Source organism: Clinocottus analis, unplaced genomic scaffold (genome assembly GCF_023055335.1).
Source record: "Clinocottus analis isolate CAN_PGR_092001 unplaced genomic scaffold, fCliAna1.0.p SCAF_4, whole genome shotgun sequence".
NCBI classification, from domain to species: domain Eukaryota; kingdom Metazoa; phylum Chordata; class Actinopteri; order Perciformes; family Cottidae; genus Clinocottus; species Clinocottus analis.
Window position 1 is genome coordinate 14,233,353 of NW_027176153.1, and position 13,786 is coordinate 14,247,138.

A 13,786-nucleotide genomic window follows, 5' to 3' on the forward strand; every position below is an offset into this window, starting at 1 on the left:
ACATCAGGCAAATTCCTGTAGTGCTATTCAAATATATATAATTGGATATTTGTTTTTGTTCAATACAGTAGCCTCTAGTGAAGACGTGAAGTTAGAATATTGATGGTACTTTAACAAGCACAATGAAACCGGTCATGACAGTTATTAATTCCTCAACTTCTGTTTCAATCAACGAGAAAAATACTTTTAAAATAAGTATAATATATCAGTGAAATACATAGTGACCTTGACAGCCAAAAGGAAAAGAAGGATCCAACCAAAAAACACAGCTCTTCGCTCATGAAAGCTTCAAAGGTTAATCGTACAAGAGCGTCGCCAAGTCACTGACAGCCTGTCCCTCCAGGCTGTCCCTCCAAAGCTCAAAATTATCATTATGAACGTAAAGTAGAAACATGACTGTTGTTGTTATTCACAGCTGAAAAGCCAGGAGCTTGTGGAGGACTCCGCCGATGAGCAATGAGCGCACAGAAGAAATACCGGGTAGGTAAGCAGGCAGGTAGCCCGTCCAATCATTTTGTCAGGATGTAACGATATTTCACCAAAAAAAATGTTTTGAAGAAGATTAGCAACCCTGCCTTTAAGCTTGTTAAGGTCTTACCGTAAGTCCCCTTACCTCTGAATCCAACGCGTCTTTGTCATTACTTAATGGTGCAGTATCGTGTCTCCGTTTCAGTCCACCGAGCAACCCAGTAATCACACAAGCCTGGAATTTACACAAACGACTCTGTGACACACATCAAACACATCCACATCAAACCTGTGCTTCCAGTATTGTGTTTAGAGTCAGAGCGCGACACTTTTTCTTTGTATTCAAGCAAAACAGGTTGAAGGCAAAAGCATGCCGTCGCTCATATTCCACCTTAAATCCCAAAACAACAAAAACATTGTTGCATTTGGCCTGCTATAACTTTCTATTCCATACTTCGCAGGCAGGTGATTTATCTAAACCTAAACACACACTTGTTGGAGCTCTTTGCCTAAACAGATTTGGTATAAAATGTAAACACCACATGGGTTTTTGATGTTATCGAAGCATGCTCATTCAGCTCTCACCACAAACATCAGAACGGAGGTTTTGTTTCTACATCTTTTAATGTAACTGTTACTTCTTGCAGTGTGGAAGTGTGTTGAGGCGTGCCGCCTCGTGTAAGTGCCACTAAACTTGATTTTGTTTCCTCGTCGACTCTTTAAACAGAAGCCAGCCTGGCACGCAAGCAGTTGACACGCTATTAAATTCCTGATACAAAAACACAGACCATCAGAATAAGTATTTCCTAAAAAAAAAAAAAAAAAAAATTTCTTCCAAATGCTTTTTTTTTGAAAATTAAAATACATGCCACTCACAGAAACAATAGAGGAATAATAATGAATTATAGCAAAAGCAGCATTTCCATGAAAAAAAAAAATATCTTTCTGTCGAGTGCCACAAGCTAGGAAACAACATTAATCACTATAGAAACACGTCCCTTGCAGGAGTGAAGAGTGACAAAGAGTGGCATTCAGGAGCTTAATCAGTTTTCCACAGCTAGCAGCGCAGGGAGAGACAGTGTGGAGACAAACGGTCACACTCAGCTTCCTCCCTTCAAACACTGAGGCCGCGAGAAGACCTCTCACACCTTCCTTCACCCGCACACAATGTGCATCACTGTTGCAGCGCGGCAGATAAGGGAGCAGTGCTGCGCTCTACGGCCTGAACTAAGCCGGTAATTAGTTTATGGGATAATCTCGGAGGCCTAAAGTGGTATTTAGCTGTGTTGGTAAAGTCGTTTTTAAGAAGTCCAAAAAAAATAGATATTTTGCGTGATTTTGGTCTAAAATGAAGTTTGACTTCATAAAACAATATGGGATGACATCTGTGTTCAAGAAACATAATTGCTATTCATGAAATTTAAAATGAAATGAAAACTTTCCAATGACCTCGATATTTCATTTTTGCGTGCCACGTTATTGGGAATCAGACGTCAAATTGGATTCCAGTCCTCTGTTTTGAATTGGTGGTGTGGGTAGAAGATGTTCTGTTTACATACACACAAAGGACTGTGTCTTCAATTTGATTAAACAATGATGTATGCGTGTTTGGTTGCTCAGAGCAGTGGACCTATTAATACAGTGCTGGCTCATTATGTGTGTCTATTTATGTGCGGGATTAGCTCGAATGGCACGAGACACTAGACATGAGAATTCAGTTTTTGAACACAATGCAATCCTCCTAGAGAACTTGAAATGTGGGGGAATGTGTGTACACATTGTTTTAATTCTTAAGGTATTTATCTTTTTGTTCATGATCAAGTGGGTTGGGATGAGGCTGTGCGCATTTCTATGTAGAGCGCTTGTGTGAGCGTACATACATGGGCGTAGTTATAGCTGAAAGTATGGATGCAGGACTAGTGACAGACAATGGGAGGCACGCCAGGATATTTTCACTTCAATAACCCCTGAGAGTGACATTTCCTGCAGCACACTTGAACCGTGACCAATAATGCTGCTCTTCCACTATAAATTGGTTTAGATCTCTCTCTCCCTCTCCCTCTCTCCCTTTCCTCTCTCCCTCCCTCTCTCTTTCTCTATATATATATATATATATATATATGACATTGTTTCCCACACCTTGAGAAAAAAATCAAGAGGCTAGAACTATGAAGAACCTTAAGTTATGGTAAAGAAAATGTATGATGAACACATTGGTTGTAAAGATATAAATGGTGAGGACAGGGCAAAAAAGGCATAGCCACAAAGCATAGTGAACGAGACAGACGTCGGGTGGATTGCAGATCCCTGACACACTGAGGAGAGTCTGCCCAGTTGGTAAGATGGAGTGTCTCGAGTTCAAATGAGAAATGCAATTTTTAATTCAAACACCAACAAGAACCTTTTGATCTAAACAAGCTCAAATGTTTAAATCCACTGAACCCCCCTCCTCCCCAAAGTCTGACAGCGCTCCATTCCTCAGGCGCCCTTAAATAGATAAAGACTTTATAATGTATTATTCAAATTTGCCCACTGCTCTCCAGCTATTGGTTTTGCAACAACAATATATAACAATCAACTGCTCATATCTACCCAATACAAATGATTGTGTTCTTACATAATGCCTGTACATTTTCTTTCTGTCTGAGACAAAGGACCGTGAATACACCTGTTGACGCACTTACCTCCTCTCGTCTCACTATTTCTCTGGAAAGAAATAACTGACAACAACGGCCACCCAAGGAGCTTCAGAGACGTCGATGTGCTTTGTTGTAAATAACAATGTCATTTTGTGACATTTAGAAATAACAGCTGTTTTTGCAATAGGATTACCTTCATCTCCAAAGGGCTCATACACAGAATGCAATGGAGCCTCGCCTCACGGCGAGACCTGCCTGGTCTTGTCGCACACGAACATCATTTTGAACCCTCTCCCACATATTTTCTCCCAACTTTCCTTTAAAAACCCCAAAACATCGTCATTACTCAAGATTTAGCTCGACTAAAAAGAAAAAGGCCGATTTTCTTGTCCCTTTTACAGAAACACAATTAAGTCTTTCTCTAAGCGCCTTGCACCTGCAGCTCAGATTCTTCTCCAACAAGACATAAAAGTATGAGGAGTAATATTTTTACCTTAACATCCGTTTGCCTGAGCCAAGGCTCCAATCCCATAAATGTGTGTTATATGAAGAGGCACCATGCATAATCTGTGGAGATTAATGGGGCAATAATGATACACCATCAAATGCATGATAGCGTTGTACAAAAAATTATAAAAATGAAATAGTGTTAGCAGTTAATTGTTTGAATGCTCGACGCTAAACGCATGCTTATCGAAGAAAAAAAACGAGAAGCAAAAGTAATGTGCCTGGCGTGGTATCCACTGCTTTTAAAGATTTAACACACTTGTGAGAAACTCATCAGAGGTGAATTACTTATCTGCTAACTCATGGCGCACTGGCAATCAATGAGTTATTAAGCATCTGCTGCAACATGTCAAACGACCAGACTCATGAGGCACCTCACCAACACCAGCCGAGCCCTAGCCCCAGGAAATAACCTACTCAAGATAAATCAGGAATAGCTCCTCAGCCATAAGTCTTATGCAGACTTCTGGTCTCCTTCGATAGATTAGAGACCAACGAATACGAGTTATATTGAAAGTAAACCTATTTATATTACAATTCCAATGTAAATGAAGATGTTCCTGCTCGCTTAGTATACAATCTAAATTTCAAAGTCAATATCACCATTATAACCTATAGATCCCATGGATAATAAATGTCTTCTACTGCTATTTACCACAACTGTAACTTTGATGAATATAAACTGAAATACAACATTTATGATAAAGTTTATAAAGATATACTCAGCCAGTATATGTTTTTTTTTAAAACTTTTTTACATGACTTTTTGTTATTACACCATCTTTTTCATTATAGCCGCTTTACAATACACATAAATCTCCCCCAAAATCTAAATAGTGATGAATATGAGATATATTGATCAATATGTATACAAGAGTATTCAAGGGCAAGCAGTAAACTGAGTTCTCTCCCACCATAGGTTCAGCTGGACAAAGATGGCTGCTGACTACTCTCTGAGAATTGATGTGACTTCCCGTTGGCCCAAGCTTCACTATAAAAATATAAGCAATATTTGGTGAGAATAACATACGCCTTGAAGACATATTTTGGCAAGAACATGTTGTTGTATGTAGACTGACAAGAAAACCATCCAGGATCTTTTGAATGTATCGAGCGGTTATACTTATGACATTTATATATTTGTATGACTTTATTGTTAAAATACATAATAAGACTTAGTTTGGACCACATATACTTGGTTTACAGATTAGGAAAAGCTGAAGCCTCCATGTTTTCTATCAGTAAAACATACATATCTTCTACAAACAGACCATCTTCCATTGAGACTTTTTGTCACGCGCCACAGGGGTGGACAAGACACCTGTGGGGTTTCATAGCTGAAAGGCTCACAAAACATAACCAACAAAACAACCATTCCTGAAATTGAAATACAATGAAGAAAAATGACTTAATTATCTAAAATGAGAAGAGTCAACTAAAAACACAATCAAGGTAATTCTAAAGTAAAAGTGACTGATGGTGGATAAAATATGCTACTATTACAGCACTAAAGGCAGCTGGGACTGTTATGTACCGTTTCTGGAAACAGACATAAATGTTCTAATTCAGCCTGTTTTAAACCAGTTTGCCCTTAATCTGTGAAAGCAATACTATGGTATGGCTCAGAGCCAATGGCATTTGAGGACACTCATCAGATTGGTGGGTCTAAACTACTCTTGGAACAGGATGCATAGTATTGTACCTTGCGTCACCCTGAGTGGCACAGGGGTACCCCTGTGAAAGTGTCAGGGCCGTGCTTCATTAGCATATCTGGAACACCATGAATGAAAGTGTTTGTTCTGGTCTGCGCGTCCAATTGAAAGGGTCCATTAAAGAGTGTTTTAGGGGTTCCGCTGTGTTGAGTCGGAAGTTCGGGAGCTGGTGTACGGAGGAAGGTGCCAGAGCAGAGGAAAATTACTCAAAAGGACATGGTGGCCTCGATCAATCCGTATGCAGATAATGCACTGTTTGACATCTTTCAGCGTGTGAAAAAAGGTGGGCCACATAAGTGACAACATCAATCAGGTGAATAAATGTTTCATTAAAGACACTGAATTTGTTGACAGGTTGTGATTAAACTCATGGAGGCGGGTCTAACATTCAGAGCCAAGTATCAACTGAAACCTATTTACTGTAATTCAGAGGTTGCAACATCCCCCTTGGCCACTCTGCTGACTAACAATTAACAGATACCTCGTATTCTCATACAAAAGGGACTGCCAGGAGTAAGAAGGGCGTTCAGAGAACACCTGCGGCACAAAGTCCTTCGACGACTAGGTGTGCGAAACCGTCACACTTAATTACCATTTTATAAAAGCAAGAGCTCAGTTGTGATATATTGTGATTATTTGAGATATCCGCTTTGCACCAGGCCAAACAATGCCCTTTAGATATGATAAAAGACAACATACCACATCCTGTTGAAAGGGCACGGAAGTATGTTTCTGTGGTTACCTGTGGTTTACCATACGGTAAACACAGATTAATAATGGTGTGCAACTGTTTTGCCAGAATAAGGTTCACAATGTTCTCAAATACAATGGAAACAGACCCCTACAAACCAACCACAAGCCATTTTGTAAACTATTTTGCACTTTGTACTGTAGATTACTTCCACAACAAAGTAAAAAAAAAATGTTTATCTGAAGGAATTTTCTAATGAGGGAGATTTCAGAAAAGCAAGAGGATGCATGCTGATTTGCCTGAACTTCTGTGAGACCTGATGCAGGATGATGCAGAGTAATAGCGAAACACCTGCTTTCAAGGTGGAACTGCATACAAGAGTCTTGTGTCGGATTACTGTGAGCAAGGTTATGACCCAGCGCATGCATGAAAGTAAGAGAACGAGAGACAGACAATAACAGACAGAAAACTAGAGGGGGGAGGCTGAGTTTTGGGGGTGATATCTACGGCACAGGGGAGAAAAATCCATGGGAATTTGTCTCATTAGCATATGAATCAAATTCCAGCAGCGGGAAAAGACCGACATTCAGTTCAGAGCCCGTTGTTATGAACACCAGCGGCGGATGAGCAAAATCATTGGGCTGAGGGCAAAGGTCAAAGTTAATTCTCCCATGGTGCGCTAGAAAAGTAGAACTTAGGATTGCAGGGGCCTGAGGAAAGTACGATAAAATAAAGCAACATATTATCATGGCACACTGTAGCTCGTACAAGACTCACTATAAGGGCGAAACTCTGAGCACTCCGTTGTATTTGAACAGGAAATACAGAATTTCCGCGATTTCGACTGTAAAAATGGTCAAAATACATTAGGAACCACACCAAAATCATAGACTAGAGGACAAATATTAATACTTATGTTATTTTATTATTTTATTCTTTCATTTCTTTTTCTTCTCTTGATGACAGTGGAGGCAAATCCTCGCCTGCCTCCCGTGACTGCACGTCACTGGTAAGGATACTCCTAGAACTGTTCACTTTATAAGCAACTAAAAATCCAGGGATACACTGGAAATGGTACAAGAAAAAAAAAAAGAATACTCGTAGCTCATGTAAATCATCCCATTCTTCAAGCAGCAGAACATGAATGAACATGAAAACGGTGCGTCATAGCTAAATTCTTTACTCCTGTCAAACAGAGTTTCCACGCACGTGTGCCTGCTGTGTGTCAGAACTGGGGTTGATTGCGAGACATGTCTAGATTTTGAACAAGCCTATCTAAAGTTGCTCCCTCTCTACAGGTTCCCGGACCAAAGCAAAGTTTGCAGTGATCCACTCAGAAATCTGCAGGAGGTGACCACACACAGAGAGGATGTTTACTTCATAGTCTGGCAACTGGGACGCGCCGTCGCTGCCAACAAGAAAATGCGCCGTGTGTCACAACTGTTTTTCCGTATTTTCTATCTCAAAGTGAGCGCTTGTGTTGAAAGCGGGGTCTTAACAGCGAGGGCACTGTTCAAAAGCAAGAGTCCATATGAATGGCGTGAAGGGCATGTCAAGTGCCAGCAAACCATGTTCCTCACTCGCGAAGAGGAATGCAGCCTATTGTCAATCGAACTTGTACGAAAGCTCCTCGGTGCATCACAGGGGGTAGAGGGAGGACAGCGTACGTGCCCGCCCTCAGAGCCAGATCATTCTGCTCCTCTTGAGCTTGATGGAGAAACTTCTGTTGCTCCGATTCAGACGGGGTGCAAAGTTATTTGTGCCCCCTGTGTGAGGCGTTGATTTCACCAAACAGTTGCCGGCTGGAGCGGTCATGACCTTTGCCCTGGGTTGTTAGGAACTGCAAGAGCTGCGTGGCAGAAAGCCCGGACACCATGGAAACGGGACTGCCGGTATCTATGCTGGAAATATTTACTCGGAATTTTTAAAGTTTTTTCCTCGGGATACGAGCGGAATCCTGCGACGGGGGAAAGTTTGATGCTAACAAATCTGTCAACAAATGTGAAAAGGCCAACAAGATCGACATTCTGAAGACACAATCGGTTTCTGACAGTGACCCCTCTATTTTAAACCGCGGTGTTAATGGCAGTTGAGTTCCTGTGTCAGCGACTCCTGTAAATATTTCACAAGCATTCCCAATGTGGACTGGCTGTCCCCGGAGGAGCGCGATAAATCCCCTCACCAAATACACACATCAGTGCTCTCCACCCGTTTAGTTTCTCTTTCATGGTCGTCTTCCCATCAAGCCAACACAGCATCATTAAACTATCCGGTCCAATGCTGCATGTCCTTTTATGGCACAGAAACAGGGAGTAACGACACAAACGAATACTCACAGCAGGAAAGGCCATGGGAACGACACAGCAGAGCCACCTGCCACTCTTTATCACATGTAAAAATCTCCCTTTAGATACTTTTGGGGGTTTTGTATTGGAAGGTAGTTGAGGATGGATGGCACTGGAAACAATACTGAAATATGGAGTTCAGCTAATTTCAGTTTCAACACCAATTAAACATTCAAAGATCCAGTATTTCAGTGTGTTGCTGCCAATCTCAAGTACACACACAGGCTGCTAAATTTATTCATGTATGCAGTATTCTCAGATTATCTTCTTAAACAGTCCTTAAACAGTTAATCCACCGGAATGCTTTCTCCGAGGCTATTGATGTGTAAAATGTGTGATTATTGTGTTTCACTAAAAAAGCAAACACAATGATTTTTTTTTTCTCCAAAATTCATTCTATGCTTGAGAAATATGGGATATTTTTCAGGCTTTAAAACCTACTTTAAAAGCAGTCTCTGCATTTTGTTGGCCACAGACATTTTTGCTGAATTGATTATAGTCATGATGAATGATTAAAAAGAGTGAAATCACAGTCACAGTCAGAATATGTTCATTTACACTTAGTTGCTGTTTCTACGGCAATATAAGCGCTTTGCATCTTATGTTTGTTTAACGACTATCATAGTTTGCAGCAGGGAGAGGCTTTGAATTGCTTTTGTACTAAATGATTGTCGTGTGTTTGCCTTCCTCCCTATACTTTCTAATTAAGGGAATTCCCAACTGTGTCTCCCTCGTCAATAAAGTTCAACACAGAGATCAATTTCCTTTTGGCACTCAGAATCTCTCTCACACACACACACACACACACACACACACACACACACACACACACACACACACACCCAACCATCTGAAATCCCTCTTGAAGAATATTTGCGAATAAGACGGTTTATTTCAGATTAGATTATTTGGTTATGTTATATTCTTCCATGCAGCGGTTGTATGTTGATAGCACATATAAGTGACTGGCGTGGAGTTTATACTTTTCCCAGCGCATCACTGATTAAGTGGCTGAGAAACTCGCCCCCTGCCTGGTAAGGCTCTTACGTCGCACTGGCTGCTCCTAATGGATAACAATGAGGCACTCTCATGCTGACAGCAGCTAAATATACTCTGTTCTGTCACCACACATTGGGCTGCATCTCAAATCCATTCAATGCATTATACAATAACAGGATGTTTTACAAGTATGCTACTTAGAAAATAATTATACAGTAATAATATATTAATTCCCCCAAATTCAAAATTTTGAAAGGGTTTTTGTCAGTTTAGCCCTTCAGTGAAACCAAGGTTTTACAGTCTAACTGCAGCACTGAATAAATAGCACTCCTCTGACAGGATGAAATTATACAATTACAGATGTTGCTGAGAGGCAATTATCTCTCCTTCTTTTCCTGGAAGTCAAGAGTAGAGAGGTGGAGACAACATGCCTGGCATGTGGCAACACATGTTGGACATACCAGCATGACTGTGTGTACAACCTCTGGAAAAGCAGTAGGAGGTGATTTACAGCATGGGACACTTTTACAATGATGTTCTCTCATTGTTGCCCCCGATGAGCCATTTGCCTTGGGAAGTTTTGATTTCCATTTCACGGTGTCAAAGCATTATGACAGTTCCAGCGCGAATCCCCTGTCAGTTTGCATTCAATTGCCTGCTTCGTAAGAAGTGCACTCAGACAAACCACTCACCATCTGACATTTACAATTTATCATCCTCTCTCTGCCCCGAAACCAGAAAATGCCGGTGAGCCGTGGATTTGGAAGGTTCAATTCATATTTGAAGAGACCCCTTTAGTCAAAACAACCAGCATGATACAGTGCTTCTTAGAGAGAGAGAAGAAAAGCACTGCAGAAAGCAGAGACAGAAATGTGTGTTTAAGTGGACTGTTTGATCCTAACAGCTGCAATGTTCAAAAGAAAATTGAAAATGTACAACTTATTTTGCAAAAATCCCACATATTTGCTGGTTCCTGTTGATCAAATCTGAGTATTTGGTGCTTTTCTTTCTCAGAAATTAGTCAGTCAGAACACAAATATATAGTTTTTGAAATGTTTTTTAACTACTTGCTATTACTGCTGCTGTGACATGACAATTTTACTCTGAGAATAAAAGGATCTATCACTGAAACTGAAACAATTAAATCATCAGAATACTTTTTACCTACTCGATAAATCAGCTAACCGAAAAGGATAAAGGTAATCTCAAGGTGCAGCTGAGGTTGATGGGAATTAAGTTATTAGTTTTAAAGGTATTCTCTCATGACGTGGAGAATGTTTGTATGTTTGTGGGACAACGTGAGACCCCCCCCCCCCCCTTGCCATTCCTCTGAGCCAAGGTCACCTAAGACTACATGACCCTGCAGAAGAGAAGAGTAGAGAATGTGAGCGCCATCACACCACGGCTGAATTAACACATATCTGAATGATTTTCAAAGTTTGAATTAAAAGCTGACCCGTTTCTCATGCAACAACTTGCTGTACTGTACATTCATTTACTGAAAGCTTGGCCCCCAAACATCACCACAGGGAGCAAGGAACCCAGGATTCCCCAATTACCACATTTCAGTCAAGTCGGGTCGCACAAAGAGAGAGAGACTTGACCCATTCCGCCATGACAAAGCTGCCGAGGCTTGAATGGGCCAGCTTCACAGGGCCGAGCGTGGCCAATGCTCTGGGCGACTCACCCACCGCCACTCCTCTTCACTCGCTAAGTGGCCAGACAGAGGAACAGAGGGATGGGCTCTCACTGTGAACCCATCTGCATTCACAAGGGAGTCTCACTTGTGAAAGCGGTAGAAGGCAAGTTGGTTTAACAAGACGATGCACAGCAAAATCACCAACGTTTAGGTCAATCTTCATCAGAAATGCAGATTAACCCTCTGATTAAATCTGCTGCGAGAAATGAAGAGCCAACATCTCAACTGCAATCAGCACAACCTGCGACCCGAGTGAAAAGTGGTACACTCTGTAATGTTCCTGATTTTCAAACCACGGGGCACATAATCCAATAAGAATAAGGGGTGAAAATGTGAATGATTTTGTAGAACTTCGTAGAACTATGAAGATAATTTTGGTTTGGAAGTAGCTGGAATAGTAACATTATGGCGAGTGTCGAACACATGAAAAGTAGTACAGCTTATTATAAAGCAGTGCTGTGATATTATATAAATGCTAATGTGAGAATGCATTGCACAGTTACAATAGGTACTAATGCCAGAATAAAATTTAATCATTTGAATAACTTTGTCCATAAAATGCCTCCTTCCAGAGGGAGGGAGAAACACACAGTGAAAACACTGAATCTCCAGAACAGACCAAAGATAAATAAAAAAAAAAGAATTCATAACTAGTTTTGTGTTTTTTTCCCCATTCACTGTCAGATCTTATACTTTGGCTCCAATATCCGCATCGGTACTGATTTGTTTTTGATTGTTTTGTCTCTGAGCTCCACGGGGATCAGACAGCTCACAGGTAAAGTCTCTACCTGAAACTGGTCCTGATTTACTCCGATAAACAAACAAGAGTTCAGCTTGCAGCATGACGGTATGACGTGCGGCGGCTTTTAAAGTTCTGACGTCACTCTAACGTCCCAATGTATGCATCTGTGTGTCAACGCCGAATGCCTTTTTATGTCACACACCTGGATAAAAACACCAGTAAGTTGTCTGGAAGTGGATTTAGTTTTGCAGCTTACCCAACTGAAGTGATGACAACGGGACTCTTCTTGGCTTCTCGTCGTCAGTTTCCGCATGAGAAGCTCGTCGTGTCCACAGTTTATAAGTGATGATAACTTTTGGTCCGCGCCATGACAAACATCGCAACTCCTGCAGGAATACGTTGCGACACGTTGAGCGTCTTTGACGAGCGGCCAAAACTACTGTCAACAACTGCACCTATGACTCAAGTCTCTCCAAGGTCGACTCTCTATTTTAAAAGTGACAGAGGTCAAAGGACACGAAGTGACTCTGAAGACGGTGCGCGTGGAATGACTGCTGTCACATACTATAAACAACCCACAGGCTTTGAGTCAAATATGTGCGTGTGGAAAACGTGGGGAATATTTTTTCTTGCACGCGTGTATGCGTGTATGCGCTGCGGACGTCAATCAAGGGGAAGGTGCGGGAGCGCCGTGACCACGCCCCCTTTTCCATATAGTACGTTACCTGAGCACAGCGCTACTTCTGATAGGCCATGAAGGAAACACGTGGTCAGCCTCCTCATGGGAGTCATTTAGATTTGTAAGTAGTGATTCAAAAGGTCAATCACTACTCATTAATGCATACCAATTGCCGTTTTCGAAGAGGAAATTTGTTTGCTGAGTGGTCTTTCTTTCTTTCTTTCTTTCTTTCTTTCTTTCTCCGCTGTCTGCACAAATGAAAAGGTGATACAGCTAAAGTATAACTTTTCATTACAATGGACAAGTGGCACTGTGCATAATGTTATCTTGCATGCACTCTTTGAAAGAGTTGGTGCCAGTGTTTGTACAGACACACCCATCAGAGTTCACTTAACGCTCCACCTGCAGCAGAGTTCATATCAGCTCTGTGAGTTACCAAACACAATCAACACCCACCAAGTAGGAAAATGTGTTGTGTATCTTACAGTCAGTTAAAACATTCTGACATCCAAAGTGCTTGTTCAGGTGTCTGAAAGAGTGTGAAGTGCAGAGTTGTGGAGAGACAGCACTCACAGACTTAAGCATATGGCCCAACATGTGCAACGAGCAACACATGTTAAAACCCTCAAAGCTGTAAATACAAAACTAAAGAAAATATTCCATTCACATGTAATGGTACTAATCCAGATTATTTGAGCACAACAGCAGCTTTAAGTATGGAAGCTAACACCAAACTCAGAAGCTCAATATTAATATGAATTGTAGTACACTGAATCACTCTGGACTGTTGTTAAATTAAGTTGGTTTGTATAACCCCCCCTTCCCTCATCTGGTATTTAATAAGTGATTTACTAAGCAATCAAGAAAATAGCTGTTACTACCAGTAATGCAGGCCTGTCTCTGGCCTTTAACTAAGATCAGAAAATGTTGACAGTCAGAAGTCACTAAAAAGAGAATTTCTAATCTTATTTACACAAGTTAACTTCACTGATAAAGAATAATATCTCAACTTTATGTTGTATGACATCAACATTATATGTACACAGCTCTGTTGTGAGACAAATTAAAGACCTCATACAAGAATTTCAGTGACAATTATACGTGTTACATCTGTGATTCAGATTCAAGTTCACTTTATTCACCAGACACAATATTTTGACCGTATTTTAGTCATGGAGACTGAAAACACACAGACGAAGCATTTCATTCTATGCGCAGTACGTCTTTGTTGATACTCACTGTGTCATCGGAGGATCACATCTCGCAGTGAAGGACACTCTCTGTCTCCTGTAAACTCATGTGTAA

The 13,786-nt window shown here is 41.0% G+C and overlaps 1 protein-coding gene across 1 annotated transcript in view; it reads right to left on the reverse strand.

The window, feature by feature from the left end:
- Window positions 1–12,106, reverse strand: part of chl1a (cell adhesion molecule L1-like a) — a 46,294-nt gene extending 34,188 nt beyond the window's left edge. The window contains exon 1 of the mRNA XM_068597694.1: window positions 12,059–12,106. The gene's annotated coding sequence lies outside the window, so the exon portion shown is untranslated. The remainder of the gene's footprint in view (window positions 1–12,058) is intronic.
- Between the last annotated feature and the right edge of the window lie 1,680 nt (window positions 12,107–13,786).